General features: G+C 45.1%; 1 pseudogene; it reads left to right on the plus strand.

Annotated features, from left to right (window-relative positions):
* The first annotated feature begins 3,909 nt into the window (after positions 1 to 3,909).
* LOC126501284 (V-type proton ATPase subunit d 1-like) lies at positions 3,910 to 5,075 on the plus strand (annotated as a pseudogene).
* Positions 5,076 to 12,540: the final 7,465 nt, after the last annotated feature.

The raw sequence follows: 12,540 nt of genomic DNA on the forward strand, positions 1-12,540 counted from the left end.
AAGGGGTCAGGAGAAAGAGGGCTTGTGAGATATATCCACCCCACAGGGAAGGACATCTTACCCAAGCCCACCCATGTCGTAGCTGACTCTCAGAAGTTAGCAGCAAGGGCACAGCATGAACGTAAGGACTCTACCCAGTATTAAAGAGTCCCCAGACAAGCCTAGGCTGTTTGGATGCTCACCTTACTAGACCTGGAAGGAGGTGGGAGGTCCTTGGACTTCCCACAAGGCAGGGAACTCTGCTCTTTGGGCTGACGAGGGAGGGGGAGTTGATTGGGGAAGGGGGAGGGAAATGGGAGATGGTGGCGGGGAGGAGGCAGAAATCTTTAATAGGCATTGTAGAGCTCTGCAGGCCATGTTCACGGCCTCCATCTGCTCAAAGCTGCCTAGTGGGTGGCACTTGGGCACAAGTTCAGCGATTGACCGCTGTTCACCAATGGCTCTTAATGACATCATTAAACCCCTTTGTTTGACACATCTAAGCCAAATGTAGCTCCTGGACTTTCAGCTCAGTCGGTAGAGCATGGGACTCTTAATCCCAGGGTCGTGGTTCGAGCCCCACGTTGGGCGCCACTCTGTTGAATTAGGAGCGGCAGGGCTGCGTCCCTGGCACCCGGCCGCCCGCATGGCTAGCTTATGCCCCGAAATAATTACACGGAAACTGTATTCTTTCAAACACTGCCTGGCCCAGCTAGTTCCAGCTTCTTATTGGCTAGCTCTTACATATTGTTCTAACCCATTTCTAATATTCTGTGTAGCCCACGAGCTGGCTTACCAGAGAGGATCTTAACCTGCGTCTGTCTGGAGTGGGAGCATCATGGCGACTCCCTGACTCAGCTTCTTTTTCCCAGCATTCTCCTCTGTCTACTCCGCCTACCTAATTTTCTGTCCTATGAGGGCCGAGGCAGTTTCTTTATTATTAACCAATGAAATCAACAGATAAGATACAAGACCCACCTCCATCAGCTGAGCATCACTGAAGGAAGCACAGCAGGAATTCAAACAGGGCAGGAACATGGAGGCAGGAGCTGCTTATGCCTTTGCTTCCCCTGGTTTGCTCGGGCCACCACCTGTTTACAGAACACAGAGCCAGCAGCCCACGGGATGCACCACCCACCCACGGGCCCTCCCCTCTTGATCACTAAATGAGAAAATGTCTTACAGCTGGACCTCAAGGAGGCATTTCCTTGGCTGAGGTTCTTTCCTCTGATGACTCTAAAGCTTACAGTCAAGTTGACACACATAACCACCCCCATACACTCCCCAAACTGCAGTCTCTGGTCAGCTTCACACCTCCCTCCTGGATGCACTGCACCCAGTAAAATGGAATTGGGGTAGCTATTCCATTCACGGCTGTACCAACATTGACTAAAGCACGAAACCATCCCACACCAGTTTGGACTTATTATTAAAAAGGTTATTTGAAGGGAAAAAACTTACAGAATGCTGTCCTACATGACCAGGAAATAGAAGCAAGAGAGGGAGAGGAAGGCTGCAGCTGCTTTTTAAAGAGAAAGAGACCACGCCCCAGTGGGCTGGTATCTCAAAGGCTATTGGCTGAAGGAGCTCCCGCAGCAATTGACCATAATTGGACCCCACATCAGATGAGGGCAAATGTGCTTTGCTTTTGTTATTTAACTTTTTACTTTGAATATAACTAAATTTGCAGAAACAAAAGGCATTTCTTAGACAATAAGAAAAGTTTCCTTCACCCTGGTTGCCTGAATGTTAGCTTCTTACTAACACACAAAAAAATAATAAGTATTATGTATGTGGGAAATTTACATGGATTAAATATTATTAATTAAACCCAAGGTCAGTGTCTTAAAGCTGAAACCCATATTGCAATGAAAAACTCATTTCACAGGTGATTCCACACTTAGCAGCTGCATCCGCAGGTGAGTGTGCCTGATCCAAAAAGAAAAGGACAAGGGTTAGGAAGACAACTTTATGGGAAGTGGGCTTGCTGTGCAAACACGAGGAGACTCCTTGTCTATGAAAGATAGGGAACTCTAGGTTTAGTATGAGCACCTCCCTTAAAAACTAAAGTGGAATATGATAGAGTAAGACACTAAACATTTACCTTTGGCCTCCATACAGGCACACAGGGACAATCAGACACATGCGCACAGTCTCACATATGCATACACATTCACATGCACACACACACAGTAAATGTACAGCTAGTTCTTACTGTGTGGTGCTGCCAGCTTCTAGCCTAGTGACCTGTCTAAGCTGCTTCCCACCAGCGGCACATTGTACCAGCCCCATCCTTCTTGTTAAGGGGATATGTTGCTACACTTCTGAATCTTCATTCCTCTGATACAGGAGAAGAAGTATTGTGGGGTTTCATTTCCATTTCTCTAATCACGAATGAGTTTGTACATTTTTCATCGCTTGAGAACCATCTGTCCCGCTTTAATTAACAGCCTAAGGAGTGGCACAAAAGACACTTGGTCAAAACATCCACTCACCCCAGCTGCACGTAGGCAGAAAGTAAGGATCACAGGTTCTCTGCCCCAAAGGTAGCCCTGTTCTTCTGGCCCTCTGACTCGGAGCCCTGGAGTGCACTCTGCTACCAGACGCCAGACCCCATCTTCTCCCTCAGGAAACTCTAATCACAGGCTCAGAAATCAAATTAACCTGGAGTGTTTAAAGCAAATCACCTTTGGGACTCTCAGTTTCCTTATTTCTAACATGAGAAAAAGTGAAGTCTCTCTATTCCATACAAGAATGACTTAGACAAAGGCATGTGAAACTTCTCCTCAGTACCCAACAAGCAAGAGACCCTCCTAAATTGCTAGCGCTCCAGGACTGCCTTCCCCACCCACACAGGCTACCAAACAGCCCATCATGGACCCTGACACCTTCTTGTGCAAACACTCATGAAAGAAGCTTTAATAACAGGTATTTCTTGATTATGGAGCAAGCAAAGTAGGATGGATTCTTGGGAACCAAAATGTAGGCACTGTGTTGTCTGGAGCAAGCAAATAATTGTGGTGGGTGGTGGACAAGGTAGCCAGATTCAACCAATAAAAATTGAAGATACCTTGTTAAGAAAGACACTGGGATATAATGGTTTCCTAACCTTAGAAATCTCAAGCATTAGAAATCTCAAGCATTAAACTAGTTAACGTTGCATGTTGCCTCACAGTCCCAAGTTGACATGGTCCATCACAATGAGGAAGGCATAGCAGCAGGAGCAGATGGCGGTTATATTCTATATCTAGCCCAGAAGTAGAATAAACAGGAAGTAAAGCCTGGCTACAAAAAGATGAAGGCCTGCCCCTGTGACATACTTCCTCCAGCAAGACTCCACCTCCTAAAGGGTCCACAAACTTCCCCAATAGTGGCCAGCAGTTGGAGAGCACATGTTCAGATACATGAGCCCCTAAGGGAACATTTCATACCAAAGCCACAATAAGCACGCTCACAAAAGACAGCCATTCAATGAGACTACGTTTCCCAGGTGAAATACTTGACCCTTTAGTTTGCGTTTTGGGGTGAACAATTAGCTGAGGGTCCTAAACATAGACTACATATTCAGCTATCTGAAATTCAAATTTAACTGACTTAAGTTTTATCTAGAAACTTGAGCAGCAGGCCTCCCCATCTTTCCTGAAAATCACCTGCCTGTTTCCTTACACAGAAGGTAGATGTCCCAATCTGTGTAGACTCTGCATAGTCTATTACAGTACCTGATACGCGAAGGCAAGAGAGAAGTGAATTATACAGGGAATTGTACCAAATAAAGAGATGCTGCCATGATGAAGGCTTAGCAATTGTACTAGGCAGATTCTTTCAGACACAAACAGTGAAATTTAACCCAAGCATGGTCTATGTTACCAAGGTAGCTGAAAGTCCAGGAGCTACATTTGGCTTAGATGTGTCAAACAAAGGGGTTTAATGATGTCATTAAGAGCCATTGGTGTACAGCGGTCAATCGCTGAACTTGTGCCCAAGTGCCACCCACTAGGCAGCTTTGAGCCGATGGAGGCCGTGAACATCGCACAGACACCTGCAGAGCTCTACAATGCCATTCTGGTGGACACGCCCCAGGCGGCTTTTTTCCAGGATTGCATCTCAGAGCAGGACCTTGATGAGATGAACATCGAGATAATCCGCAATACGCTTTACAAGGCCTACCTGGAGTCCTTCTACAAGTTCTACACTCTGTTGGGTGGGACCACAGCTGATGCCATGTGTCCTATCCTAAAGTTTGAAGCAGACCGCCGCGCCTTCATCATCACCATCAACTCTTTCGGGACAGAGCTATCCAAGGAGGACCGTGCCAAGCTTTTTCCACACTGTGGCTGACTCTACCCTGAGGGCTTGGCTCAGCTGGCTCGGGCTGATGACTATGAACAGGTCAAGAATGTAGCTGATTACTACCCGGAATACAAACTGCTTTTTGAGGGTGCAGGAAGCAATCCTGGAGACAAGACCATGGAAGACCGATTCTTTGAACATGAGGTGAAGCTGAACAAGTTGGCCTTCCTGAATCAGTTCCACTTTGGTGTCTTTTATGCCTTTGTGAAGCTTAAGGAACAGGAATGTCACAACATTGTGTGGATTGCTGAGTGCATCGCCCAGCGCCATCACACCAAGATCGACAACTATATCCCCATCTTCTAGCATTCTAACCCAAGGTTCCCAGATGCACTGTGTGTGTCTTTGTGTGCTGTGGTGAAGCCCATGGCTCACTTGTCTGACCTGGTGAGGTATAGCACGTTGTCCTGGGATTGCTCAGTTCCCATGATCCCCTCTGGGACTGCTCTTAGGCCTAAAAGGGATTAGAGACCTCTCCCCTGATGAAGAATGGACCAGGAGCCCCCAGCCCTACGTTTACAGCCACTGACATATCTAAGGAACTTGTGTCACTTTCATGTCCTCCCTGACCTGAGAAGCCCTGGCAGTGTGAGCCTCCCTGTCCTTCTGTGGCTCATTCCCAGAGCAATAGCCCTTGGAAAGATTAAAGAGTGTGTGTCTTTGGGGTGTGGGGGAAGTAGCTTTGTAACCCTCTCCTTCAGCTCTGCCCCTCTGAGACAATAAAGTCCTCTCTTTAAAAAGTCAAAAAAAAAAAAAAAGAGCCATTGGTGTAATGGTACTCATCTATAATCTCAGCACTGGGAAAGTGGATACAGGAGGATTCGGAGTTCAAAACTACCCTCAGCTACAATGGCAAGTCAGAGGCCAGCCTGGGACTACATGAAAATTTGTCTCTAAAAACCAACACCAAATAAGATTTGCTTTTCCTCCATCTCCTAGCTGTGCTTTTCTCTGTCTTATTTAATCAAAGTTTGTTACTTAGTCACTCCTCCAGTAACAAGAGAGATTCTCATTGTTAATGAGCCAAGAATAACAGACGGAAAGAGTCAACACAGAGACATGATGACTCAGTCGTGATTGAACTACAATCTTCAAAATAAAGCAACCTGACCTTGCACCAGGCCAAGGAAATAAGATAAAGTCTAATGACCCCTTATTCTGTCTTCCCAAAACAACTATGTAGGAAAATATCTTCATAATTTGCTAGACATTAACAGAAAACAAAATGATCTTAATATTCTATTAGTGCCAATAACCAAAACACAAAGGTATTATCATATTGAAGGAGGTGACTAAAGTCTGTAAAACTCCAAGAAAGAAAGCAAGTGTGTGTCTGAACTCTTCAAGATACCCTAGCCTTCGTAAACACATACTCTACAGATGTCTGGTTTTTCTAAAGTGGTCTTCTAACTTAACAGTCATATCCTTTGGAGATTTGTCCAGTCTGAATGGAAGAATTCTATAATTAATAAATGCTGCAAGCTTAAAATTACTTGTTTTAATGGGGAAGAAAAAACATGTCCGGACACTAGTCAGCCCTGAAAGCAAACAAATAGCCTAAAATGATGGCTGAACATAGACGCTAGGATGGCGAGAAGGGAGTCATGCCTCTCAAAGGAAAGATTGATGGGAACGGACAGCAGAACCCAGGCAGGGGATTATGCAAGTCTGATGCACAGATATCCCTCTAGAAGAAGTAAGGAAAGTACCCAAAGGGTCATCAGTAAAGAGCATCGCACAGAGCAAAGCCATGGTGCACAGAGCAAGCACAGGAACTCCTGAATCACCCTGGGTCTAGACGCTCAGGTCTCCTTTGCTTCTCTATTGCTGAGAACTCTTTCTCTATAGTAGTGTTTAGAGTATATGAAATCAAACAGAAGGTAAGAGTTGGCCCAAGTTCCTGACCCTGACTGCTCAGAAAGATAGAATGTAGGAGATGCACTTTATAACCAGGAGTATATTAATGGTTATGAAGTTCAATAACGGGAAAAGTGGGTGAAAACACATCCCCAGGTACCTCAGCAAAGCTGTTCATTAGTTCTGAGGAGCCCTCCATGGGCCAGTCTCTGCATGGAATTGCATTCAAAGGAAATGGAAGCAGAATCGTGGTAGCATCAAAGAAAGATAGATGCAAGTCTTTAAAGTGAGAGATGAGCACAGGGGTTCCGTAGAGATTCGTCACCCAAAACCTTCCCTGAACCGTTTATACCAGCCATGTAGGCTCATGGCACTCTCAGTCACCATGCCAACCAAGGCAACCAAAGTAACCACTCCCTACCTGCAAACTGGCTCTGCAGATTGAGCAGACTGAGCAGGAATGAGCCGGAGTTCAGATCCCAGTATTGGCAAGTCCCACGGGCATGCATGCTATGACACCCTAATATCCTTGTCCTCTGGAGGTCTGCAAATCAACCAGTCATGAAAACAACAAGTGACCCTCTCATGTGGTTAATTTCAAACATTATCTATCATGGTTATAAAGAGTGATCCAAGATCTAGGTGCTGGGAGAAATCGTACGGCCACTTTATTATGTGTCCTCTCACGACAGATGGAGATGCAAAGTTCTCTGGCTCTACTTACAGAGACACTAAATTCTACTGTGAAGATCCTACACTCCTGAGCTCCACAAGCCCTGACTGCCTCCAAAAGACCCTGTCAACAGTGACCACAACATTGTGAGTCAGGGTTTCAACATAAGAATTTTTGTAAGACACAAATATTGTGTCTATAAACAATATGCGTATGTATATATATGTATATATATACATATATATGGTTATATATATGGCTACATATATATGTGTGTGTATATATATTGGTTTTTCAAGGTAAGGTTTCTCTGAATATCCCTGGATGTCCTGGAACTGGTTGCTTGCCTCTGCCTCCCGAGTGCTGGGATTAAAGGCATGCCACTAATACTACCCCACTATAAATAATAATTTTAATTCACAGGGTGGCAGAAGTACTCATTATCCATGAAAGTCCTGATTTAATCTTTAATAGATAAGAATCATTGTAATGATTATTCACACTGTGTGTGTGTGTGTGTGTGGTGTTTGCTATCCCAAACCTGCACATGCATGTGGAGTTCAGAAGACAACCTCGGGTGGCGATCCTTGCCTTTAGCCTTGTTTGAGACAGGATACTTTTTTTGTTGTTGTTGCTTGCTGCTGTTGCCTAGGACAGGCTAGGTAACCTGTGAGTTTCTGAAAACTGTCTTTTCTCCACTTCCCATCTTTCTACAGGTGCCCTGAAGATGCTGATACATTGTGCCCAGCTCCTGGGGATTCGAACTCAGGTATGAATCGGTTTTAGCAAACACTTTACCTACTGACTCATGTCCCCAGCCCCATCACAGTGTTTCTATTCTTTAGCATGCTTATAGTTGATTTTTAAGTAGGAGCAAGAAAGAGAAACCCATGTATAATATAGATCCCCAAAACCCCTCCTGCTGAAGGCAATCAGCACATTGGCTTCTCAGACAATATCTTCCTGGTCACATACAGCTGGGGCTTAGCACCTTCATCTATGCGATGCCCACCCCCATTTCCTTTTTTTTGTCAGCTGGAAGCTTTTGTTTCCCTTAGAACCAGAGGAATCTCATTGGATACAGGATGCTTCTTCTTTGTGTCCACTAAGGCTCCTAGACCTAAGAATGTGAGCAGAACTCGGGAGAAGCGCGCAAAGGGAAGAGTCCTTTGTCCTAGGGATGAAGGATGATCTAGTTCTTGTTTTTTCCTGAGAAACAGCGTGACGCCATATGATACCACTCAGTGTATCTCGGGTTCCTCGTCTGTGAAATGCTAAATGATTCTGCAAGGCTTTCCGATGCTGACAGCTTATAATTTTATTTTGAGCTCAGAAAGGGCTGATGGATGTGTTTATTTAAAATTGCTCTGCTCATGTTCCACTCGTACCCTGCAATCCTACGAAGCTCGGTGCCAACCCCTACGATCCAGCCAGAAACGGAGCAAAGAAACAATCCAGACATCGGCATAGGTTTGGAAAGCAGGGTGTCTGGGCTTCCTCGAGCCATGCTTCAGCCTCTCCATCCCTGTAATACATGAAGCGACCTAACTGCATAGGCAGGACCTTGAACACCGGAGGAGAACATTTGCAAACTCAAAGCAGAATTACTCCACAGGACATAGGGAAAGATGCCCTGACATCTTTTTTATTGAATTGCTCTGTCTTTTCCCATATTTGGAAGCAAAGGTGTCTACTCATTTCCCACTGTGCTTGCAAAGGAGCTCCTAACATCATTCCTTCTCTGTGTACCACACCTAAGCAGTGCCCACCAAGTCCTTCTTTAGATCTAAGGTTTCCCCAGTGGGCTCTGAGTCCATTTGTCCTCTACTTCCTGGTTCCACATACGTTCTGCAAGGTTTCCTGAAATAAATGACATACTAATTCAACCAAAATTTACCAACAGTAATGGTTCACTTTGTCAACTTGACCCAAGGTGGAATAATATGAGAAGAGTCTCAATGAGAAACTGTGTAGACCAACTTGGGCTGCAGGGGTGAAGAGCAATGTTTTGATCAAGCTTACTAATGGGGGAAGACCCAGCCCGAAGTGGCCAGTGCCTATCTCGAGGATTTGAGTCCTGAACTGTAGACAGAGAAGACAAACTGAACAGCAGAGCACAAACGCATGAGTTCATTTCTCTCTCTGCTCTCAGCTGTGGAAACGATGTGAATAACTGTTTTCAGTTCCCGCAACTTTGACCTCCCTGCTGCGGTGGGGCATGCCCTAGAAAAGGGAGGTAAAATAAATTCTCTCTCTCCTAAGTTACTCTGTGTCAGAGTATTTTATCACAGCAATGGAAGCAAAGCAAAGACGCTGAGCTTTTTCTTCCCTTATCCATATGACCAGGGGAGAGAGGGGACCACAGGGAAAATGTGAGAAACTCTTTACAACACACTTCAGTTACAGAGTTCAATGATTATAAATGCATGCTCTCATCATGCATGTCATACCCCTAGGCTTGAAGTTAAAGGTGATCTCATATGACCCAGACTGCCTGTGACTCCCTAGCTGGACCAGTGGTGTCATTGTATGGATGCAAAAGGGACAGCTACTCATCTTGACAATGTCAAAGAGGGTCTCCAAATACTGGTGCTATTCAGGGTGCTTTTCTTGGAGGGGGGAAGGGGCAGGAAAGTTCTTCTGATCCTCTCCAGAAGCAGGTTAGTGACTGACATCAGTCACTGGCTCATGCAGTCTGACGTGTGCCATAGGTGGTAGAGGAATAACAAGAGAAGCAGCTTTTTATCCTCGGGAATTCCATAAAGTCCCTTGTTCTGAGGAACAGAGCTTTTCCAGAGATGAAGCCTGAGTTTGAGATAGCACAGTACTCCCCACACTGCCAGGTGCTCAAGTGACCTTCAGTCTCTCTTCTTGGTGACTGTCCTGCTAAAGGACCATCCTATCTACATATCCACCTGATCTCTGCCTTTCACTGTTCTCCACACTTGAAGGAAATTAAAATTCTGTCGTGTGACTTCCCAAATGCTCACAGGATAAAGATCAGGATGCTAACTCATCAGACCATGTCCAGTCTGCCTGGCCACCTCTCAACCTCACTCATTCCTATTCCCAGGCAGCCACTCCAGTCTGACTCAGCAATGCCCTGGCTTCTCCTGCCCAGGCCCTCTGTATGTGCTGCTGACTCTGCCAAGAACATTCCCCTTTAACTACCGTTAGCTACCTCTTAACTCATAGTCTTCCTCCCATCTGGTTGTGCACCTCACTTCTTGTGGGAAGAATTGTTACTGCATGTTCTCGTGCCAACAGCGGTCATAAATGAACTGCTTCATTTATATTTACGGTCCCTTGATTGCAGCCCATCTTTGCCATAGAAGAGCAGAGGTTGGTACTTTGTTTTGTTGCTTCACTCTGTTATCCCGCTCTCTAGCACAAAGTGTAATAAATACGAAAGAAGGGAAGGGAAGACTGGAATGTTTGATGGCTGCTACAGTGATGTAAGAGGATGCAATTGTGGAAGGAAAAGTGAACAAGGAAACAAGAGCAGCCAGCAGATGGAAGCTGGAAGAGACCACTGTGAAGCAAGGCATAGAACGTGAATGACCAAAGCACAGAAAGAACGGGCGGGGTGGGGGAGATGAGTCAGCCATTAAGTGCTTTCTATGCAAACATGAGGACCTGTGTAAGCCTAAAGACCTATGCCAAAAGCTGGGTCTGAGAACATGTACTAGAATCCTAGTACTGGGAGATAGAGACAGGTGACTCCCACAGGCTGGCTAGCTGGACAGCCTAGCTGAATCAAGCTAATAAGAGATCTTGTCTCGAAAAATAAAAGGGATTGTGACACCTAATGACACCTGAAACCATCTTCTAGTATCCACAAGTACATGCACAAGCATACCTAGATACATACACAACACATGCAACCACATACACACATGCAAGACAATGACCAGAAGATTATAAAGTGAGAGTACCATTATTGCACAAGTTTCTAAGAGTATGGGCACAGATGTATTCAGATGTATTCAGGGGTGAGACTTCAGGAGAGTGGCAGAGGTGAGAGGCTCAGCCATGAGGATTAGAAGAGACCATGCAGAGAGGAAGGGAAGGTTTTCACTGCTTCCCATGTTTGGGAAGCTTGGGTTAGCACACAGGAAAGCAAAAGTGATAGGGGTAGAGAGATGGACATTTTTATAGCTGATTTGAATATACCAGAAATAGAGAGAGGGCACATCGGTAAGAGGAAAGGGGAGAAGTAAATGTGTGATGGAAATGCTGAGGGGAAGGCAGGTGGCTAGGACCAAACAAGATACAACTATTCTTCAAGGCCTGGAAGACTGTCTGGTCACCAAGCACTTGGTCAGTAGAGAATGAATGGATGAATGAATGATGAGATGAGAGATGAGATGAGATGAGATGAGATGAGATGAGATGAGATGAGATGAGATGAGATGAGATGAGATGAGATGAGATGAGATGGGGTAAGGTAAGGTAAACATAAACAGACAAAGGTGCAGGATCTAGTTCTGAGATACACTGAGTGCTGTGGTTTGGCTCGAGACCACCCCTCCCACTCCAGGCCCAAATTAAAGGTTTGGTTTCCTGTTTAACACTATGAGGAGATGATGATGCCTTTAAAAGGTGAAGTCTGGAGAGATGGCTCTGCAGTGAAGAGCGTCTGCAGGGGGCCCAGGTTTGGTTCCCACCAACCCCCATCTCCAGGTCCAGTTATTCTTTCTGGTTTGTTAAATACAGGATCACGTCATCTGCAAATAGGAATAATGTAATGTCTTTCTTTCCTGCTTGAATCCATTTTATCTCTTTTCCTTGGCTTACTTCTCTAGCTAAGACTTTAAGGAGTGTATTGACTAAGGGTGGGGATAGTGGGCATCCTTGTGTTGATTTAGCTAAAGTCAGATACGCATATAATAATATTATTGTAGTACAGCTGCCATTCCATATGTGGCACACTGCAAAAGATCCAAAGTCCCTAGAGACTCCTAAAATGGTCTTCAGAAGCACCATCAGATGTCAAGGATTTAAGTTCAGCTTATGTCATGAAGCCTTACCTGCAGGCAAATAAGTAGTTAATAAAATCGGGGGGGGGGGAAGTAGCATGTGTTCAACTCCGTCAGTCAGATTTCTCTCACTTAGACAAAATAGCTGATTATTTTGGCTGAATTTCAGAGACTTCAGAAGACGGTTGCTTGGTGCTATCACTTTGGACCATGGTGAGGCAGAACACCATACCAGGGACCATTTGGTGAAACTGAGTCACTCACCTTGTAGCGGTCAGAAAGGTAAGAGAGAGCTGGTGGGGGAGGAGGAGAGAGAGAGAGAGAGAGAGAGAGAGGAATAGAGAGAGAGATAGTAGAGACAAGGTACATACTTCAAGGGCATGCATTCTGTGATCTATGTCCTCCAAATAGCTCCTACCCCTGACAGTTTCCATGTCTTCCCCTAATCCATTCAATTATGAACATATCAATGAAGCAATGCATGAATATCATCAGAGATCCCTGTTGCCAATCTGTCCCAGTCAAGTCTTTAGCTGTCAGGAGACATTTCATGTTCATATGTAAGAAATGCCTACTGAGTACTTGTAATATGAATTACCTTAACCTTATGAACTGGACCTTGATAGCCTCTTTCCTAAAGTTGAGGAAAGAGAGGCTTCAGAGAAATTAGTAACCTAATCTTAGCTATCTATTGAGAGGGTG

The sequence above is a fragment of the Alexandromys fortis genome, unplaced genomic scaffold (genome assembly GCF_014885135.2).
Source record: "Alexandromys fortis isolate MF-2015 unplaced genomic scaffold, M_Fortis_MF-2015_v1.1 scaffold_30, whole genome shotgun sequence".
NCBI classification, from domain to species: domain Eukaryota; kingdom Metazoa; phylum Chordata; class Mammalia; order Rodentia; family Cricetidae; genus Alexandromys; species Alexandromys fortis.